Here is a 7,653-nt window from a genome sequence, read left to right as displayed (position 1 = left end):
GAGCACGGCTTGGCCCACCCCCCCTGCCGGGAAGAGCTTGGTGCACCCCCAGCCCTAGCCCACAGCAGCAGCCTGCCCTTGCCCTGTGCACAGATCTAGGGGCACCCCCCCATGCCCTCCTGGGGGTGTGCACAGTGGTGGGAGCCACCCCACTCTCCTCCATACTCCCCAGATGAGCTGCTCGTGGCTCTATCCAGTACCCCACCCCAGCTGGGCAGCACCTGCCCCTGCCCCAAGCCCAGCCCCACTCCCTCCCTCACCGCCAGGGCTCAATCTGCCCCCCAGCACCCCTCCCCCCACAACAGACTTACCAACCAGATGTTGCTGGGCTGTGCTCCTAGCTGCCTGTGTGCTGTGCAGCAGCTGCATGCATACATGGGGACATTTATCAGTGACATTATCGGCCATATCAACCAAAAAAAGCCGATTGCCGGTACTGTCAATTTTCCTTATATCAGTGCCAATCTGATATGGGACCGATATATTGGTGCACCTCTAATATATAAACATCATCCTCTATTTTGGGAAGAAAAATTGGAATATGCTATTTCAAAGCTACAGAAACAGATATAGAAACCTACAGGAGCTGAATGCTCTTTTAACTCATTTTGTTTCATCTAAGTAGATTTCAAGCAGATGGTTCCCCTTAAAGTGATAAAGAATGGTGATGATGCCTTGAAAGCAAGATGATTTGATCCTGAAAAGTGCACAGCATCCGGCTCTTTGGCTTGTATTATCTGAGACCTGATCTTGCTTATCTTAAATTTCAATCACAGAACGAAGCCACGTAAAAGAAAACCAAAAAGCTGGCTATTTAGCATCTGAGTTTTAACCTGAGTGTGATTCTTTTTTAATTTTTGTTTGAAACTATATAGTAAGCTCAAATTGAATACATTCCTCATAAGACAAGATGTGACCTTGTAAGCTCCTATTGGCTCTGGCATGACTTTGCAATCATGTTTGAGGATCAACAAACAGCTGGCCTTATACAACGAAGTCTAATTCTCAAGCAAGGCCAGCTTGACATGTTGGATTTCTGTTCTGGTGTCCAGGCTCCTGAGACCAAAGCCATTGCTGGTGTATTTCTCCTTGATAATTGGAGAAATACAAAAATACTATTGAACTTTACCGAGCGTAAGGTAGGAGGCCTAACAGTTTTAACCAGAGTGTCTTTGTAGATAGACCTGTAAGCCGTTCTGACTTCTGAACCATATTTGTTGATAAGTTAACTAAGATTTAGGAACAAATACATTACTGCTTACTTTGTCAACGCTTTGCTAAAAGCATGGTGAGCTCCAAATCTGAAATGAAGTAGCTCATCTGCAGCTTTTTAAAAGTGGCATTCCTTCATCTTTCAAATGGTTTGAGAGACAAAACTGGCAGGCGCACAGCTCACCTGTTTCCTACAGTCAGTCGATGATAAACTACTTCACAGAACCTGATGCTGTATCCAGGACAAGTGTTGTGAAACGGAGCTGCAAGTGTGTCATCCCAAGCTAGCGTGCCGTTTCGTTTCCAAGCCACGCCGGCTGGCTTTGGACAGAAAGTTCTCTTTTACTGCAGTGGGCAGGCTTTATAGCTTTCCTGGCTCCTCTCTCTCATACAGAGGATAAGTTGGTATGGTGATAGTGGTGGGCGACAGCAGATGTGAGAAGACAATGTCCTGAACGTGCCCAAATAGCCAGAGATCTGAACGCTCGATCTGCAGCGTTGAGGTGAACATCTGTCTGAACACGCATCTCAGAATTTGATCGGGTTTTTTAAATAGATGGGACCAGAGGAACTTACTTGAGATCAAGCTCATGTTACTGAATGAAAATGGAGGGGTGGAAAAAGCTGCTCTGGTTAGTTTGTGCATGCTAATCTTATTTTTGTAGAAATGGACCCCTGCCACACAGCTTGTATCTCAATCCAAATTTCTTCAGTTTGACAGTTTGGGCATCTTTGATTTTGGTTCTGTCTTACTTACACAAGTACGGAGCAAGCTTCTGCTTAGGTCTCCCACAGCTGGATAATCAACGCAGGCTGGCATCTTCTGAAGGGAAATCTGCAGGTTTTCTTTTTTTCTTCCCCCTTTGATTTTGAAGAAAGGCACTGCATCATCCCAATCTTCAGCCCCCAAATTAAAGGCCTTAGGGTTTGTATAAATGCAGGGTTGAATTCTGGCTCTATGACAGTCAATGGCAGAACAGCTCATTAACTTTAATGGGACCAGGCCCTTACCTATAGAGATTTTTAAATGATTTGTTTAATTGATGCAAAAGGCTATGTAGACATTTGTATACAGTTTTAAATTTGTTCCAAGTAGTTTTATAGATTTCATAGGGCTGGAAGGGACCTCAAGAGGTCATCGGGTCCAGCCCGCCGCCCCAGGGGCAGGAAGTCAGCAGGGGTCAGATCACCCCACATGTACAAATACTCTTATTTGTACATATGTTTCATTTCTACTCAGCAAGATAAAGAGTTAATTTAAAAGCAAATGGTTTTCCAAATGTGATGTTCACATATGTTTTGAAAGAACTAAATGGTTCTCTACTGATTAATACCTAAAAGTTTAGCCAAGTTAAAAACATTTAAGATAACTTATAGCAAAAGAATTGTGTTCATACACATAATTACATTTCTTCAGCTCAATTGGTTAAACGTTACACTGGTGGCATTTAACAATTCACGAAATAATAAATATTCGATAATGCTGGTTAGGGACTGCCCATGAAAACACCTGGATCAAACCAACTTTTTTTAATTCACTGAGTTGCGTGAAAAGTAGCACGGAAACAAAAACCGCATAGATTCTGTGAAGTAAATCTGATCTTTATAACTGTCTGAGTAGCTGGAGCTGAGAAAAGCATCCCCACATTATTAGAATAATATCACTGACTGGATCATGATTTTCTGGAGTATATTTGTCCCTCACAGTTGCCCAGTGGTATTTTTCAGAGATGTTGTCTACTTCTAGAAGCTGCCCTTGGAAATTTGGTTTTGCAGTGGGTGGTTACCAGGGAAGACATTCTGAAATGCTTAACCTAGCAAACCTGTCTGTGAAGCCAACGGAAGGCAAGCTTGAATGAAACCTGCAGAATTTGGCCCTTGGTTCCTATTTCTTGATGGGAAGATCACTCATTTAAGACGTGTGTTGTTGAGAATAACCAGGGGAAAGGACCACTACCTTCGCCCGAGGTAGTGCTTAGGGGCCTCAGATACAGATCAGCTCTCCATGAGGGTGGAGGTAGCTGCAGAAATGCACAATGAAAAGACAGTCCCTGTCCCAGCGAGTTTGCAATCTGAAGTCTATAGACAAGTGGATAGAGCAGTCCTTCTCCCAGCCCGCTCTCAGCATTTCTCCGCCAAAGCTGGCAAGGAGTCCACCCCGCAGGGGAGATGTAGCCTCCCCTCGGCGCTGTCGGTCCATCCCCAAGGCTCCAGGGGATGACCAATGTTCGGTGGCATGAGGGGCCTTGTAAATGGCCTCGACCAAGGGACGAATTTCAACCACTCCAGTTCTCTCTCTAAAAAGGATTCTGTGCCTACTGTACAAGTCATCATCATCTAGGAGCCAAGTATTTAAAGCACTAAAAAAGAAGCATGTTATTGTCTGGATGACAGAGTGCTGGAAGGAAAGCTTCCTCCAGCCCTGCCCCCAGATTATAATCTCATCTGCACCATTATCTGGGAAATATCTGCAGGGACACGTGTGTATTATGTACCTCAGACTGGAATCTGGCCCACAGCATTTGCAGAAGCATTAGCAATCTCTTTAATGACCCTTGCAAGTCCTCTCCCTGTGCCAAAGCAATAATAGCAATATTGGTGAGCTGCAAACCTCCGAAACAGCCCAAGATGCAGCATCCCATCTGGATTTTTGCAGACACATGGACCCTAAACCCATGCTGCCTCTCTCTGACAGCCAACATCTAAAGTCTTGGAGTTTAAAGTTAAACCAGAGTTACTTCTTTTATCATACAGAGCTAAACTGCTGGCCACTGCTCTTGCAAATATGTTTTTCAACTGCCCCTTCACTAAACTGTGTTTGTTCTCCTGAGAGGAAAATAAATGTTGTGTATTTAGCCTTAATATTAACCTTAATACTCTGCTATTACAGTCAATGTTTATACAACCTCTAGCACTGAATTAGTCACAGGAACCCAGTTCTTCGCAAGAATTTTTGAGGTAAGACCATCTCAACCACATCTTTTACTAATTCAAGATTGAAAACTTAGATGTTACATGTATCAATAGACATACAACAACAGCAGGTTTTTTGGTGGGGGGTTGCAATTATATATTTTTTAAAACTTTTTTTTTTTTTAAATGAATACTTTTTAAAAATTGATTCACCGGGTTGGCGAGCCAAATGACTCCCTCAAAGGATTATCATTGAAAGAAATAAGGGAGGAAATGCAATGGTAGTGCAAGTAGCTGCAATGTATATACCAAAGCAAACAGCAATAGCACAGAAAACAAACCAGATTTGTCTTTTCCTGTAGGTCTCTTCTGTTCCTGTAGATTGCCTAGCCTGTCTAGGGGGCGAATTCTAACCTCACTTACATGGGTGTGCATTTGCACTCATGCCTCCACTGATTGCTGAAACCAGGTTGTCTTTGAATGCCAGGTGGATACAAGTTACACTGTTTTAACACCCATATACATTTAAGACCAAGAGATATTTGACCTGTACCTGTAATTCATACCACCCTTTTTGTTGTCATCCAGGAAGCTTTGTAATTCTTCTAACTCATCGTACACCAGGTGCTGCAAAATCTTTACAAGGGTGTCACAGGGTGATGCTCAGTATTAGCCGTTAGGCGTGTAAAACACCTACCTGTGATTCACAAGATAAACCCAGAGATTTTAAATATGAATCTGTAGCATCAAAAGTGTTCTGACCTGTTGTGGGCTGAGGTCTTTGCTGCAGAGAAATTGCTCTAATATTTTTCCATAGCCAAAAAACATTTCAAAATGCAGTTCTTTCCTGGGTTGTGTTTACTTGTTATTTAAGTATCATCTGAAATTCTGGGTGGTAGCTCCCTGTGCCCTAGATAGAGGCATGTCTTAATACGATTTGTCCTATCTGAAAGAAACCACAGTTACAGCTGTAGGAAAAGGAAGACGAGTCTTGGGGAAAAGGGAGTTGTTCGAGTCCTGGCTGTAAAGGGAACTGTGGAACTTGACATTTAGGCCCCTGTGCAAGATGTAATTTCCAGCTGAATAGCTCAGGCACTTATCCAGCTTTCATTTTGGCCCCAATAATCTGCTAAGTGCAACCAAGGTCTCTCTTAAAAGCTACTAACAACAACCTGACTTGAGGTGCTTGTTCTGTTTTCAGCAGAAGAAAGAAAAAGAAAGACGTGGTTGCAGCCATTAAGCCGGCGATTGCTCACATAACTACGTTGGAATATTTGGTGCAGGCCACTCAGAAGCAGATATGAATATCAGGGAACACTGCAGATGCCTCTGACAGCTTGCAAATAAAGTGTTTGAAGCGGAAGTATTACATACTAAGTTGTTGTTTGCATAGCCTCTAATACTGAATTACTCACACAAGCCCTATCCTTTTCAAGCAATTAGAAGTAGGCCAATTCAGACCCATCTTTTGTCAAGTCCATGTTAAACAACATCAGATTGATGCATATTATCCTATAGTAAGCAGCAATGTGTGGATTTTGCCAAAATTGTTATAAAGAATGTGTTTTCTGGTCATTCGTATCATAATTTTTTCCTCCTACTGAAGTCACTAGGAGTTTTGCCCGTTACCTCAACGAGGTTCAGGTTTCACACCGGATGTTCACGCACAGATAAATGAGCCTAGGGTCTCTCTTTGTGTGTATATCTATCTATATTAATATATTGTTTTTTGGATGTAGAATATGGGTGTCAAGTTTTAGGCACGTGCAAATATAAAGCTTCTGCTGCATTTGGGAAATTAGTAACATAAAAAAAGACTGCTCACCTTGCATAATGTTGCAAAGGTGAAGGTAGGCATCAAGTTTGTCAGCGATGTTTGTCTTTGGACGCTCAGCAAGTCAATATACCGTAGGCATGCATGCATGCTGGGCTTCTGGACATGAGGGACAGCCTGAACCTCTTTCAAATCCCTGGCTACTTTTCATTTATTAGGTTCTTATCCTCAGATTAAAGTCTTTATGAACTGGCCCATTGATTTACTAGCATCTTTACAGAAGCAAAAAAAAAGATTTAATTAAATACTTAGCTTTGGTTCATTAATTGCAGGGCATTAAAACATACACGTTGTAAAGAGAAAGAAAAAAATGCAGAGATGACTTGCACTGAGACTCCCACTTTCTGAATGTGTGGCTACTAGGACTAGTTGTACTTTACAGTCTGTGCATCAGGGTTTACCATAGAATATACTCAGAGATTTATCCTCTGTTTTACGAATGACTAGAAGATATCATGTGCTTATTGGGGCCCTTTAAACTCCGTGGATAACAAATCTTTCTCAAGCTGTTACCGTTTGAGCACAAATCACACTGGATAGTTTTAGGACATTTCCGGACTGGTAAGCAGGGATGGAAAAATCCATTAGGCCCCACGATCTCTCTCCCAGGACATAGCTTGTTCTCCTGAGCATACAAGTCAGAAGAAGATACATCTTCCCTTGGAGATCTCCCCCATAAACTTCCTCTAAATCTCATTTGACTTGCCAAACACATCTGAGGGGCTGATTTGCAGTAGCAATCACGGTCCCCGTATCTCCGTGCCAAGCAGCACTGTTCTGGCTTCTGTGCTAGATATTTTTGCTGTTGTAACCAGTTGCTGATTATTGTGAGATATTCAACACCTCATTTAGCTGCTCAAGGTTGGTGTCCTATAGAGTTAATTAGCATATTTCTTGAAGTAATATTTAACCATTATAATTCTTATCCTTCACAGTTTGGAAGAGTGGTTAAATGATCGGTTTCTTCCATTAACGCCACGAACGGGGCCGGAGTCAGCAAACACCAACCAAATAAAAATGGATTTAGGTCAGGAATTATTGTCACATTTGTTGTGCGTATCTCTATTCAAGGAGGGGCGAACCAGACAACAGCTCTCTCTACTAGGTGTAATAGAGAAGGGTTGAACTGCAACAGCTGGATCTGTGCCCCCAGATAGGCGATGTTAGGATCGACGTCCCAGCACGCCCCACCAGAGGTGTCATTCAACTTGCCACGCTGAGAGTGTGGTAGTCCTGATTTCCTAGGCGAGGGGGCAGAGGTAGCTCAGTCTCAGGGCGTGCACGTAGACCGGCATGCACCCCCTCCATGTCGCCAATGGCTGTAGGAACCCCAGAAAGGGAACGTCAAAGATGATCTTCATCCCAGTGAGTTTACTCCTTCCCTCTGCTAGAAGCACGACTAACCTCCCCTCTCACAACATGTGCACCTCCATGCCCTTCTCCTACCCACTCTGCCTCATCTCCCCTGTCACGGAGTCACAGAGGTGCCCCGTGATTGTGCGGGTGATTGGCAGAGCTGTCAATCACCCAGGCAGCTCAGGTGCCTGGTTGCCAGGCCAACCAGGTGGGTCACATGGCCAGAAGGGGGCAGGGCCCGGCCTTTATAAACCGCTTAGGCCGGAGCCTGACTTACAGTTCCCTTCTAGCAGGAGCAGGAGCAGGAGCAGGAGCAGGAGCAGGAGCAGGAGCAGGAG

This window comes from Crocodylus porosus, unplaced genomic scaffold, assembly GCF_001723895.1.
Source record: "Crocodylus porosus isolate Cpor-Errol unplaced genomic scaffold, CroPor_comp1, whole genome shotgun sequence".
In the NCBI taxonomy this organism is placed as follows: domain Eukaryota; kingdom Metazoa; phylum Chordata; order Crocodylia; family Crocodylidae; genus Crocodylus; species Crocodylus porosus.
Note: the sequence above shows the minus strand (reverse complement) of the source record.